We start from the raw sequence: 14,560 nt of genomic DNA on the forward strand, positions 1-14,560 counted from the left end.
ACAAGTTTTTCTTCTTCAGAAACGCTTTCCTTGCCATTGCCAGTCTACATTTTATATCCTCTCTACTTCGACCATCATCAGTTATTTTGCTCCCCAAATAGCAAAACTCCTTTACTGCTTTAATTGTCTCATTTCCTAATCTAATTCCCTCAGCACCACCCGAATTAACTAGACTACATTCCATTATCCTTGTTCTGCTTTTGTTGACGTTCATCTCATATCCTCCTTTCAAGACACTATCCATTCCGTTCAACTGCTCTTCCAAATCCTTTGCTGTCTCTGACAGAGTTACAATGTCATCAGCGAACCTGAAAGTTTTTATTTCTTCTCCATGGGTTTTAATACCTACTACGAACTTTTCTTTTGTTTCCTTTATTGCTTGCTCAATATACAGATTGAATAAAGCTGGGATAGGCTACAACCCTGTCTCACTCCCTTCCCAACCACTGCTTCCCTTTTATGTCCCTGGACTCTTATAACTGCCATCTCGTTTCTGTACAAATTGCAAATGGCCTTCCGCTCCCTGTTCTTTACCCCTGCCATCTTCAGAATTTGAAAGAGAGTATTCCAGTCAACATTGTCAAAGGCTTTCTCTAAGTCTACAAATGCTAGAAACGTAGGTTTGCCTTTCCTTAATCTTTCTTCTAAGATAAGTCGTAGGGTCAGCATTGCCTCACTTTTTCCGATATTTCTACGGAATCCGAACTAATTTTCCCCGAGGTCGGCTTCTACCAGTTTTTCCATTCGTCTGTAAAGAATTCGCGTTAGTAATTTGCAGCTGTGACTTATTAAACTGATATTCGGTAATTTTCACATCTGTCAGCACCTGCTTTCTTTGGGATTGGAATTATTATATTCTTCTCGAAGTCTGAGGGTATTTCGCCTGTCTCATACATCTTGCTCACCAGCTGGTAGTTTTGTCAGAACTGGCTCTCCCAAGGCTGTCAGAAGTTCTAATGGAATGTTGTCTACTCCCGGAGCTTTGGTTCGACTCAGGTCTTTCATTGCTGTGTCAAACTCTTCACGCAGTATCATATCTCCCATTTCATCTTCATCTACCTCCTCTTCCATTTCCATAATATTGTCCTCAAGTACATCGCCCTTGTATGGACCCTCTATATACTCCTTCCACCTTTCTGCTTTCCTTCTTTGCTTAGCACTGGGTTTCCATCTGAGCTCTTGATATTCATGCAAGTCTCTTAAATTTTTCTTGAAGACTATATCTATCTTACCTCTAGTGATATAAGCCTCTACATACTTACGTTTGTCCTGTAGCCATCCCTGCTTAGCCATTTTGCACTTCCTGTCGATCTCATTTTTGAGACGTTTTATTCCTTTTTGCCTGCTTCATTTACTGCATCTTTATATTTTCTCCTTTCATCAATTAAATTCAATATTTCTTCCGTTATCCAAGGATTTCTACTAGCCCTACTCTTTTTACCTACTTGATCCTCTGCTGCCTTCACTACTTCATCCCTCAAAGCTAACCATTCGTCTTCTACTGTATTTCTTTCCCCAATTTTTAATGTAAAAAACTGGATACGTTTGCAACCCAACAAAACAGCAACATAACAGATACAAATGCTCTTGCACAAGCTACAAAGAACTACCTGTTCTTCCTAAAAGTACAATGTTGCCACCTTTTGCTAACAACAAATATTCAGAATTGGGAGAAGTTACAATTATATCAAAATTTTATGTATTCAGTACCATTACATAGGATAGAAATAATAAAGAAGTAAGCACATTTAATGATTTTCGATGTTTTACGATGTTTTATTGGGATATCCTATATATTTCCCAGATACTTTAATACATCGTCTCTAGTATTAATCGACCCCCTTGAAGACCACTCTGGAGACCCATATCTTACACGATCGGCTATGCAGTGACCGCCTGGAGGGGAGTAAGGTGTAATGATCACGTAAAACTAACTGTAGAAAAACCAAATGCCAAACTGAGATCAACTGGAGGAACATTAACGAAATTAACTTCTACTACGGAAGATGTGGCTCACAGAACACTAGTAAGAGCGGTTCTTGAGAGTTGCTTGTCAGTCTGGGGGCATCGTGAGGTTATATTAATATGACATGTAGAGAATATGTAACAAAGTACGACACGTCTCCTGAGAGACACATTTAGCAAGCGGGAGAGCGACGCGGAGGGCTCAACAAACTAACGGCAGGCGCTACGAGAGAGCCATTCGGTGTCCCAGAGAGGTTGACTGTCTAAACCCCGAGAGTGTATCTTCCAAGAATAGTGACTTTCTCCTAAGTACGTCTCACGAAATGAGCACGCTGAGAAAATAAGGGAAATTAGAGCTCAAACAGACGTTCTTCCCACGGACCATCAGGGAATGGAACAGGGAAGGGGGAAGATGCGCATTACTGCAGGTGCGTCTTGTAAGCGGTCCGTGGGCCCTCACTGTAACTTTGCACTCGGCACAGGTCGATAGGGCGAACAATCGATTGTGACGTGTTGCCAGAGCGAGTGTCGAGATGCGCCAGTGCGGTTGGCGGGACTGGCGTGTGTGTAGAGGCCATTATTGGAATACAGGGTTTTTAACCGAGAAGGGTGACACCATCGCCGTGGTTAGACCCCTTAATAGTAAATGAATACCGGGAAAGTGATGAAGTATCTTCATAAAAGTGAGCAGTGACGTTACTAGTGCCGACATTTAGTTTCGCGTCTACCGCGCCGCCCGAACCTTGGATTGCAGTGATGGATGCAGTGATGGATTAGCGTGTGACGATAATGGCAAATGAAGAAAGCCTGTGCTGAGATTAGCCGTAATTAGATATGTATGACGAAGGCAGTGGCTGTCTCCTTTTTGTGTTTTGAGAAGAATATAAGTTCGTAATTGGTAAAACTGTGTTGGTGTTCCTTATTACCATACATTCAGTATTATAGTATCGACGACGACGACGACGACGATTGAACAGAACGAACTGAAAAGTAACAACTTCCGTAGCAGTCAATTCCGATTACCGGCCCCTTTAGGGTCACGGTCACAGTAATAATTAAAAATATTGGCCTGCTATTCGATAACATCAGGTTGGGGTAAAAACGGAAGTGTTACAATCTACACACGAGAAATCAGCTTACGGTGTGTCGCGGTGGATACTTTATTTACCACTGTCTCTTCTCACCCTCTCCTTTTCCGGTTTTCGCGGGAAGAAAGATTGTCGGTAAGCATCCGAGTTAGTCCATATCCCTCCAGTCTCATCTTCATGGTTTTTTCGCGAGACATACGTAGGAGGAAACAACATGTTGGTTGACTGTTCTAGGAACGTATGCTCTGGGAACTTTAACAGTGAAACACATCCTGATGTAGGATGCCTCTCTTGCAGCGTCTGCCACTGTAGTTGGTTGACCGTCTTGGCGATGCTTTCGCACTTACTGAACGAGCCTGTAACGAAACATGCTATTCTTCTTCGGCTCTTCTCTATTTTCTGAACCCACTCTATCCGGTGTAGATCCCATAGTGACGAACAATATTCAAGTATTTGTCGGACACGTGGTTTTCTGAGCTACCTCCTCTGAGGGAGGACTACACTTCCTGAGGATTTTTCTTGTGAATCTCAGTCTGGAATCTGCGTTACCTGCAATTAATTTTATGTGACCATTCCATTTTAAATAGCTGCGTACGCATAATCCTTGTTGTTGTATCGATGTGACTGCTTCGAGTGATTAATCTGCACTCATATAATAATGCAATAATCATTTTCGCCTATTTATGCGCAATACGCTACAGTTGTTTATGTTGAGAGTCAACAACCAATCTGTGCTGCGTTTGGCGACACTCTGCAGATCTTACAGCATTTGCATACAATTTTCCAGCGTGAGACTTCACAGTTCGTAACAGCATTGCTCGCGTAAAGCCTTATGGGACTCCACCCGTTGTCCATAAGTCATTTATATAGATTGTGAAAAGTAATGGTTATGTAGCACAACCCAGGGGTACGCACAAAGTTAGTTTTACATCTGATAATTTCTCTCTCCATTGGCAATGTCATGCTTTATTCTGCTTGCTATAAACTCATCAGTCCAATCACACAGTTTGTCTGACATTACATACGTTCATGTTTTTTTCATTAGGCGACAAAAATTCCTGTGGTCCAAGGGTACCGTCTTATTAGCAGTCGAAATGTCCTCGGCTGGGGTTCAAACTCCACCACAGCTTAAACTCTGAATAAAAATCATCAGCTCTGGCGGCCGAAGACAACGTAGGAAGTCATCTCCATTCTGCCAGAGCTCTTGTCGAAGCGTGGTGGGAAAGTGCTCATAGGCGGAAGAATGAGCAATGATCAACGTCATGAGGAAGCACAAGGCAATGGAAAGCATTACATTAACGACACAATCATTTCTCCATTGGCAAAAGATTGTGGTCTAGCCACCATTAGATCACCGGGAGGGGACTGCCGAGGGGGAGGTGACCATGAGGATGGTGGGGCATGGGCAAGAGAGTGTTACTGCGAACACTTGAGTGATGGAGTTGTTCTCATCAGAACCGACAGCAAAACCAGCACAGACAACGACACTTCAGATTTACATGCCGACGTCGTAGGCTGAACATCGAAAGACAGAGAAAGTATATAGGATATTGAATGGAAAGTGAAGCAGGTAAAGGGAGATGAAAATGTAATACTCATGGGAGATGGGAAAGCGGTTTTAGCTGAAGGAGTAAAAGAAAGTGTTACGGGAGAATGTGAGCTTGATACTAGGAACAGAGGAGAAAGATTGAATTCTACAATAAATATCAGCTAGTAATAGCGAATACTCTGTCCAATAAACACAAGATTGCAGTTAGATTACATCACGGTCAGGAAGAGGTTCCGAAATCAGATGCTGGATTGTAAGGCATATCCAGAAGTAGATATAGATCCAGATTACAATTTAGTAGTCATGAAAAGTAGGCTGAAGTTTAAAAGACTTGTGAGGAAGCATCAATACGCAAAAAATACGGTTACAGATCACTAATTTGTGGAAGGCTGTAATATAGAATACAGAAATACAAGTCAATCAGGAATGAAATAAACAGGAGGTGCAGGGAAGCTAAGGAAAAACGACTGCATGAAAATGTGAGGAAATAAAAGAAACAAAAAAAGCTCTCAGCAGGACTAACTCAGCATACAGGAAAGTCAAATAACGAAATTAAAAATAAAGATGGTAACATGAAGAGCGCAATCGGAGTTCCACTGTTAAATGCAAAAGACAGGGCGGATAGGTGGAAAGAGTACACTCAAAGCCTCTATGATGGGAAAGATTTGCGTAGTGCGATGAAAGAAGAAACGGAAGCTGATACAGAAGGGATAAGGATCCAGTATTATCAGAATTTAAAAGAGCTTTGGAAGACTTAAGATCAAATAAGACAGAATGGATGGGTAAATTCCATCAGAGTTTCTAAAATACTTGGGGAAGCGGCAACAAAACGTCTATTCACGTTGGTTTGTAAAATGTGTACCATCAAACTTCCGGAAAAATATACTCCACACAAGACTGCAAGAGCTGACAAGTGCGAGAACTACTGCTCAATTAGCTTAACAGCTCGTACATCCAAGCTGCTGACAAGAATAAAGAATGGAAAAGAAAACTGAGGATGTTTTAGATGACAAGGAAATGTAGGGGCACCAGAAAGCCAGTTCTAACTTTTTGGTTAATTATGGAAGCAAGACAAAAGAAAAATTAGAACACGTTTATAGGATAGACGTGGAAAAAGCGTTCGACAATGTGAAATGGTGCGAAATGTTCGAAATTCTGAAGAAAACAGGAATAAGCTATGGGACATACGGCTAATATACAACATGTAAAAGAGCCAAGAGGGGATAGTATGAGTGGAAGACGAAGTATGGACTGCTCGAATCAAAACGTGTTTAAGACAGGGATGCAGTCTGTCGCTCCTACTGTTCAATCTATACATCAAAGAAACAATTATAGAAATAAGAGAAAGGTTCAAGAGTGGAATTAAAATTGAATGTGAAAGTATATAAATGATAATATTCACAGATGACATTGCTGTCCTACGTGAAAGGGAAGAAGCACTACATGATCTGCTGAATGGAGTGATCAGTCCAATGAGCACAGAATACAGACAGAGTACATCGAAGTATGATGAAAGTCTTGATAAGTAGCATAAACGAGAAAAAAACAAGAAAAAACGAGGAAAAAACACGAGAAAAAAACACGAGAAAAAAACTGAGAAAAAAGAACGAGAGAAAAAAACGAGAGAAAAAAACGAGAGGAAAAAAACGAGAGGAAAAAAACGAGAGAAAAATGAGGGAAAATAAGGAAAAAAACGAAGAAAAAAACGAGAAAAAAAAGAGAAAAAACGAGAAACTTAAGATCAGTATTGATGGTCGCGAAGTAAACGAAATTAAGGAATTCTGCTACCTATGTAGTAAAATGACCCGCAATGGACGGAGCAAAAAGAACATCAAAAGCAGAATAGCACTGGCAAAAAGGGGATACCTGGTCTGCAGAAGTCTACTAGCATCAAATTTCTAAGAATGTACACATGGAACACAGCACTGGATGGTAGTAATACATGGGCTGTAGAGAAGCCGGAAGAGAAGAGAAACTAAGCACTCGAGATACGATGCTGCACAAGAATGTTGAAAATTAGGTGAACTGATAAGGTAAGGAACAAGGAGGTTCTCCGGAGAATCGGCAAGAAAAGAAATATACAGGAAACACTGACAAAAAGAAGGGACAGGATGGTAGGACATCTGAATTGACTTCCATAATACTTGAGGGAGCTGTAGAGGGCAAGAACTGTAGAGGAAGACAGAGATTGGAATACATCCAGCAAATAATTGAGGACGTAGATGAAGGGGTTGCAAAGAAGAAGAATCCGTAGTGGGCCGTTACAAAGTGATGAGGAGAGTAATGGCTAAAATAAAAAAAAGGAAAAGGAGAAGCTAACTTCAAGTGACAACTGAATGCCGCAGACATCGATAAAATGACATGCGGCTTACTCAAACATTCACACAAGAGAGACAAAAAAGGGACGTGTGGGCGTTTAGAAAGGAAACAACCACATTTTCTTGTCATCCACGAATTGCTACATTGACTAAAAAAAAAAAAGAAAACACAAAATGTTTAACAACTGATGACAACAAAGCTGAATTTACAGTTTCAATCCATTATTTATAACTGACACGGAATTTAACTAAAGTGTAATGATTTCCTATGTAAACACTATGTATGACATCACTATTGTACCGTTTGAATCTCCTGCATAAGTAATATCTATTGGTTGGTTGGTTGATTTAAGGAAGGGGACCAAACAGAGAGGTCATCAGTCCCATTGGATTTAAGGAGGATGAGAAAAAAGTCGGCCGTGCTCTTTTCAAAGGCACCATGTCGGCAGTAATATCTGTGTTTGCGACATCCAGCTCTCACACGAAGATTTCCTGACAAGCCGAAAGACAGTTAGTGACTGATAAAATATAATTTTGCTAAATATTAGGAAGTACTTCCAATCTAGTATCATCTAGGAATAACTGTACCGCGCCATTTAAGCTGGAACGACGGCATAAACCAGGCTTGGAAAAGATAGCAGCTGGATTGACCTTATCCTTAGAAAGTCTATATCACCAACGAGTAGTCACTCACAGATCCGTTGCTCGACGAAATGCACATTAGTCTCGGTAAGTATGGACTACTAGTAAGCTACATTACGGCAGGAAAATGAGATGCCAAAACGACCCGCGTAATTCGTCATACATTTATTTACGCGGCACTCGAGTACTATTTCTATGTTCGATAAACTACTTTCGTAAAACATAAAAGCAAAGACTTCTGCGCCACAGGGAATGTTACTCTACTAACACCGAGTCAAGAAACGCTTTGGCCTCTCCAAAACACATCCTTTCTGCTGACCGCGCCCGTGTAAAACAAGAATTTCGGCTCGTGAAGGTTGGTATCGAGAGCCTTACTTCCACTGCACCGCCTGTAAATGCAACAGGGACAATGATTGTCGTAGACTATACGGTTACGGCACAGACAGTGAAAGTATATCTTCTTCTACAGAAACCATACTGCAGTTATAAGAGTCGAAGGAGACGAAAGGAAACCTGCAGTTGAGAACGAAGTGAGCAAGCAGTAAAAAAAACCGTGAGACAGAATTAAAGTTCAAGAAAAAGAAGTAAACATTTTGACCTTTCTCGACGGCATCGTAATTCTGCCAGAAAAGGTTCCACAACAACTTAGGAGCAGTGTAGTTAGAAGAAGTTACAAGAGATCAGTATAAGAATAGTGGACTCTAGTGGAATTAAATCAAGTGAAGCTGAGATAATCAGATTAGGAAATGAGGCACTAGCAGACGAATGTTGTTACACTATGTGATCAAAAGTATCCGGACACCTAGCTGAAAATGACTTACAAGTTCGTGGTGCCCTCCGTCGGTAATGCTGGAATTCAATATGGTGTTGGCCTTGATGACAGGTTACATTCACCCAGGCATATGCTCAATCAGGTGGCGGAAGGTTTCTTGGGAATGGCAGACCATTCTTCACGGAGTGCTGCACTGAGGAAAGGTGTCGATGTTCCAAAACATCCCAAATGTGTTCTATAGGATTCAGGTCAGGACTCTGTGCAAATGGCTCTGAGCACTATGGGACTCAACTGCTGTGGTCATCAGTACCCTAGAACTTAGAACTACTTAAACCTAACTAACCTAAGGACATCACACACATTCATGCTCGAGGCAGGATTCGAACCTGCTACCGTAGCAGTCGCACGGTTCCGGACTGCGCGCCTAGAACCGCGAGACCACCGCGGCCGGCAGGACTCTGTGCAGGCCAGTCCATTACAGGGATATTATTGTAGTGAAACCACTCGTGCATCATGAATAGGTATTCGATCGTGTTAAAAGATGGAATCATAATCGCCGAATTGCTGTTAAACAGTGGGAAGCAAGAAGGTGCTTAAAACATCAATGTAGGGCTGTTCTGTGATAGTGCCACGCAAAACAACTTGGGGTGCAAGCCCCCTCCACGAAAAACACGACCACACCATAACATCAAAAAAATGGTTCAAATGGCTCTGAGCACTAAGGGACTTAACTTCTAAGGTCATCAGTCCCCTAGAACGTAGAACTACTTAAACCTAACCAACCTAAGGAAATCACACACATCCATGCCCGAGGCAGGATTCGAACCTGCGACCGTAGCGGCCGCGCGGTTCCAGACTGTAGCGCCTTTAACAGCTTTGCCACCACGGCCGGCTATAACATCACCGCCTCCGAATTTTACTGCTGGCACTACACATGATGGCAGATGACGTTCACCGGGCATTTGCCATAAACACACCCTGCCATCGGATCGCCACTGTTCAATTGTCCAATGTTTACGCCCCTGCCACCAAGCGAGGCCTCATTTGGCATTTACCGGTGTTATGTGTGGCTTATGAGTAGCCGCTGTACCATGCAATCCAAGTTTTCTCACCTCCCGCCTATGGTCATAGTACTTGCAGTGGATCCTGATGCTGTTTGGAATTCCTGTGTGATGGTCTGGATAGATGTTTGTCTTACACATTACGACCGTCTTTCAACTGTCGGTGGTCTCTGTCGGTGGTCTCTGTCAGTCAACAGACGAGGTCGGCCTGTATGCTTTTGTGCTGTACGTGTCCCTTCACGTTTCCACTTCACTATCACATTGGAAACAGTGGGCCTAGGGATGTTTAGAAGTGTGGAAATCTCGCGTACAGACGTAGGACACAAGTGACACCCAATCACCTGACCACGTTCGAAGTGCATGAGTTCCGCGGAGCGCGCCATTCAGCTCTCTCACGATGTCTAATGACTATGAGGTCGCTGATATGGAGAACATGGAAGTACATGGCAGCGCAAGGCACTTAATATTTTTAAAAAAACGTATGTTTTGGGGGTGTCCGGATACTTTTGATCACGTAGTGTATTTCGGCAGCAAGATAACTAACGATGGTCGAAGTAAAAAGTACTTTTAATGTAGACAGCCAAATGCATGATACGTTTTCTGAAGAAGAGAAATTTGTTACCATCGAATCTAAATTCAAATGTTAGGAGGTCTTCTCTGAAGGTAGTTGTCTGGAATGTCGCTTTCGACGGAAAAGTGGATGATTAACAGTTCAGACAAGCAGGGAACAGAAGCTTTTTAAATATGCTGATGCAGGAGAAAGCTGAACGTTCGATGGGTAAATGGAATAATTAATCAAATTCGAGAGAAAATAGTTTTACGGCACAATCTGGGCAAATGAAAGGATCGGTTGATATCGCGTATAGTGTGGCATCAATGAGTAGTCAGTACGGTAATGGAGGCGAGAGCAGTGAGTAAAACGTACAGAGGGCCACCAAAGTAAATGAATTAATACGGATGTAGTGTACAGTGGTCTTGAGACACGACCTCCTGGATGCTCATCGGCGTGGATCCACAAAAAATCGCTACTACGGAATCCAGCTCGCGCTGCTCTCAAATCACATCCTGAAAGGCACGGAGCAAGTCAGTCAGGTAGAAGCACTATTTCTCGGTTTCTGGAAAGCGTTTACCCAGTATTGTTCTACGATACGGGGAACCAAGCTAAATCTGTGACTGGACTAAGAATTTCAGGTAGGGAGGATGCAGCACAGTGGCTGCAGGCCAAATTAAATGTTAATGCGGCACGCGGTTTTTGGGCTGGTTTATAATAACATGCGTCGAGGAATAACAGACGAATCCAAGAACGTCAACTGACGTTAAGGGCTTCTCAGGAGTGTAGTTTTCTTTCTCAGTAACAAATAAAAATAGTAATAAGGACAATAACATTTTAAGATGTACGTAATTTTAATTGACGTCAGTGAATTTGGACTCGAGCTAAATAAAGTTGGCACCTTGCCTCGGGAGGAAAGGGGTAAGTAGGGCGGCTGCTGCAGGAGTTGGGGATGTAGAGGGGGAACGTTTTCTTGTTTGTCAGCTTTTATAGTGTAAATTTTGAAACGGAAGCCACAGGGGATCGAGCATGCGTACTACGGTCATCTTCAATGTGTGCTACATGTTTGTAACAAAGAATATGATATTACACTAATGCTCTTGGAATACGACGCAATGAGCAGCAGAGAAACCACATTCAAAACATTTAGTAAACATTTGTGATTGTGTCTCATTTTAAGACTAAAGTTTAAGGTCCCGTCGACATCTAGGTCATTAGAAACGAAGGCCACGCTCCAATTAAGAAAGGATGGACAAGGATGTCGGCGGTACTGTTACAAAGGAACCATCCCGGTATTTGTCTTAAACGATTCAGAGAAATAATCCGGACGAGGATTTGAACCGCTGTCCACCCGAAAGCGAGTACAAGTCATATTGCACAATGCACTTAAGTACAATTACTGTTGTTAATCAGTTAATCATCCGTTCGCACAGCGAACACGACGATACTGCGTCAGACAATTAGAGTGTCACAGACTTGGTGTTAGGTGGGGTGCGATATGAAACAAGAGTCGACAGCAGGTGAAGCGGACGGTGCCGACTCTTAACGTTCGGTATTCTGGGGACCGACGCCAACTCATCGCGGCCTTACTGTGGCCCAGTTGGTCTGCTGGCGCCTCGTAACGTACTGATTCACGTAAGTTATCAACTAATTCCCAAGGTGCCGTCATAGTGGCACTGGAGCAAAAAAGTTTTGATGACCACAGATGGAGCATCACGTTGGATGGAGAATGATCGGCACTTGCAGACGTAACTTCAGGTTAACACTAACCTCGGACTTCCTGCAGGTGGCGCAGTTATCTGTAATGACTTTCGAGGGCGTGCTGAAAAGGAATGCCTCCGATTTTCTATGCGCAAATTCTTAAAGGTTCCTAAATAGAACATACGTTACACTACTGGCCATTGAAATTGCTACACAAAGAAGAAATGTAGATGATAAACGGGTATTCAAATGTAGGGTTTCGCAGGGATCGAATAAGAGTATAGCCACGGGGCTCGCGATCCAGTGGAGCATATGTTGATCTCGCAGCGGACTTGTAGACTGAGCCACACATAACTGACTTCATCAAAGTATACGGGCCTGAAGATGGTGTTGACTCAACGCCGAAACCAATAGCGAAGTAAATAAAATATCTTAAGTACAGCTGGAATTTTATTTTTAACTAAAATTACACCAGCTGTGTCCCACCTTCATCCAGTTTAAATATGGATGTACGAAGACAGCGTAAGTTAGTTTAACTTAGATTAAGTAGTGTGTAAGCCCAGGGACCGATGACTTCAGCTGTTTGGTCCCGGTGCCCTTACCACAGATTTCCAAATTCCAAAACGTCAGAGGCAGACTTTTCAGCAAGCCCTACTGTTACGCAAAAATAGCTTCACAAATGTTCAGCCGGATCTTGAAATGATTTCAAAGTGTTCCAAAAACTGACAACTTGTTTTGAGTGTTCATAGACGTAAAATTGTGCACTTCACGCAGAAAAGTACTATCCTATCGTTACAGCATCAATGAGTCTCACTTGGAATCAGTCGATACATGGGTGTAACAATTTTTAGAAACATGAAATAGAGCGATCACATACCTCGAGTAGTAGTTAATGTAGGTAAATAGGCAAATGCAATCAGTCTACAAAGGACTAGCGCATTGTATCTTAGAATATTGCTCATATATCTAGAACCCGTACCAAATAGGACTAACAGGAGTAATGATCGTGTAACGGTAGCTCCAATAATCATAGGTTTGTTTGACCCATGTCAAGGAGAATACTGAAGAGATAGAACTGACAGAGGCTCAAAGAGAGGCGAAAACTATCAGTGCAGGGCCCGCTTACGAAATTTCAAGAGCCTGCTTTGAGTGATAAACTCATCTACAGAGCTCCGTCGAACCAGTGTGCGGAGTGAAGGTGGAAAAAAACAGCATAGCGCACGTTTGCTTGTGTAAAAGAGTTGTGCAGGATGTTTCCATGACGATGTTGCAAACTTTCAGGTATGATGGGCAAATGTATCAATTTGGTCCGTAAACGACTGAGTAGAAAGCAATAAGCGAAAATCGTTCTGATACCTCAGGTAGTGGAATACAAGCACCGGTACTGTTGTTGCTAAGATTGTAGAGCGAGCAACTTTCAAAGATGACACTGTACACCAAAACAAGCAAAAGATGTCTGGTAAACATGGGCTACGAAGTACGTCCCTTAGGAGCTGTGTGAACTCGTTCGTCTTCGATGCTGTGAAACACATCTCTTCTGCCTCAACCTTCTCGGTTTCCATAGTTTTGCGGGAGGTACTATGGACCAAATCAAGAAAAACATGGGCCGTGAAATGCATACTTTGAGAGCCACTAACATTTGTTCATCTTCGCTACTGTGAAATAGGTCTATTCTAACGAACAGGTGCCCACAGCTCTTGAAGTATGCATTACAATTTGCTGAACGTTTCTTTCTTGTTTTGATCCATGCTATTATGGTTCAAATGGCTCTGAGCACTATGGGACTTAACATCTGAGGTCATCAGTTCCCTAGAACTTAGAACTACTTAAACCTAACTAACCTAAGGACATCACATACATCCATGCCCGAGGCAGGATCCGAACCTGCGACCGTAGCGGACGCGCGGTTCCAGACTGGAGAGCCTAGAACCGCTCGGCCACATGGCCGGCTCCCACGCTACTACCTCTGAAAGTTGCCTACCGTGCAATATTAACAAAACAGTACCGGTACACGAATTCCACTGTCAAAGGTATCGCAAAAATTTTTGCTTATAACTTTCGGCTTGGTCATTTCCGGACCAGAGTTCGTGAACTCAGATTGATACGTTCACCCGACATGCCTGAAAGTTAACATCACGGAGCGACGATGCAGATGCAGACTATTGCAACAAAGAAAAAACTGTAGGAAAATATCTCGCAGTGTGGCGGCACATGACGTTGCAAAAAGTGTCTGATGAGAATGTTGTGACCCGAAAGTGTTACGTGTGAAGGGCAGTAAAGACGCGTCTAGCCAGATCGAAACACAGAGGGACACGGTGGGAAGCCGGCAGGAGGAGAAGAGGCGAAGCGAGGCACTCACCTGCGCGTGTCACATGCCGCGGCCGCCGCTGCACCTCTGAGCGGTCGCCGCTCGGCGGCGGCGCGGCGGCGGCGGCGGCGGGGGCGGGGGCGGGGGCGGGTGGGGGCGGTATTGACGCAGCATCCCGGCGGCGGTCCACGGCCGGGACGCCGGCCACGCCGACGTCGGCGTCGGCGCTCGATACGCCCCTCGCGTGGGGCCGCCATGGCGCCCGCTCGCGTTGCACCTGTCTGGCTCGCCACGCGCCTCGCACACTGAGCGCTCCGTCTTTATTGGGGCGCAATAACGCCGACTGTCTGAGATCGGCTTCCGCGATATACCGAGGCGACGAAAGCCGTGGGACGCCTCCTAACGGCTCGCCGGACCATCTCCTGCCTGCCGTAGTCCACCAACTCGACGTGCCTACGATTCAACAAGTCGCTGCAACTGCCTCAAAAAATACCGGGCCATGCTGCCTCTATAGTCGTTCATAACTGCGGAAGCGTTGCCAGTGCAGAATGTTGTGCACAAACTGACCTCTCGATGTTGGTTTTTTTTTTCTCGCTTCCCGCTCCC

General features: G+C 43.6%; 1 protein-coding gene across 4 annotated transcripts in view; it reads right to left on the bottom strand.

The window, feature by feature from the left end:
• Window positions 1-14,560, bottom strand: part of LOC126284341 (lysocardiolipin acyltransferase 1-like) — a 297,024-nt gene that overhangs the window by 141,948 nt on the left and 140,516 nt on the right. The window contains exon 1 of one of the 4 annotated variants that reach the window (XM_049983195.1): window positions 14,006-14,172. The exons of the other annotated variants lie outside the window; for them this stretch is intronic. The gene's annotated coding sequence lies outside the window, so the exon portion shown is untranslated. Of the gene's footprint in view, window positions 1-14,005; window positions 14,173-14,560 lie in introns of those variants that run through there. 4 annotated transcript variants of the gene reach the window in all.

This window comes from Schistocerca gregaria, chromosome 8 (assembly GCF_023897955.1).
Source record: "Schistocerca gregaria isolate iqSchGreg1 chromosome 8, iqSchGreg1.2, whole genome shotgun sequence".
Lineage (NCBI taxonomy): Eukaryota > Metazoa > Arthropoda > Insecta > Orthoptera > Acrididae > Schistocerca > Schistocerca gregaria.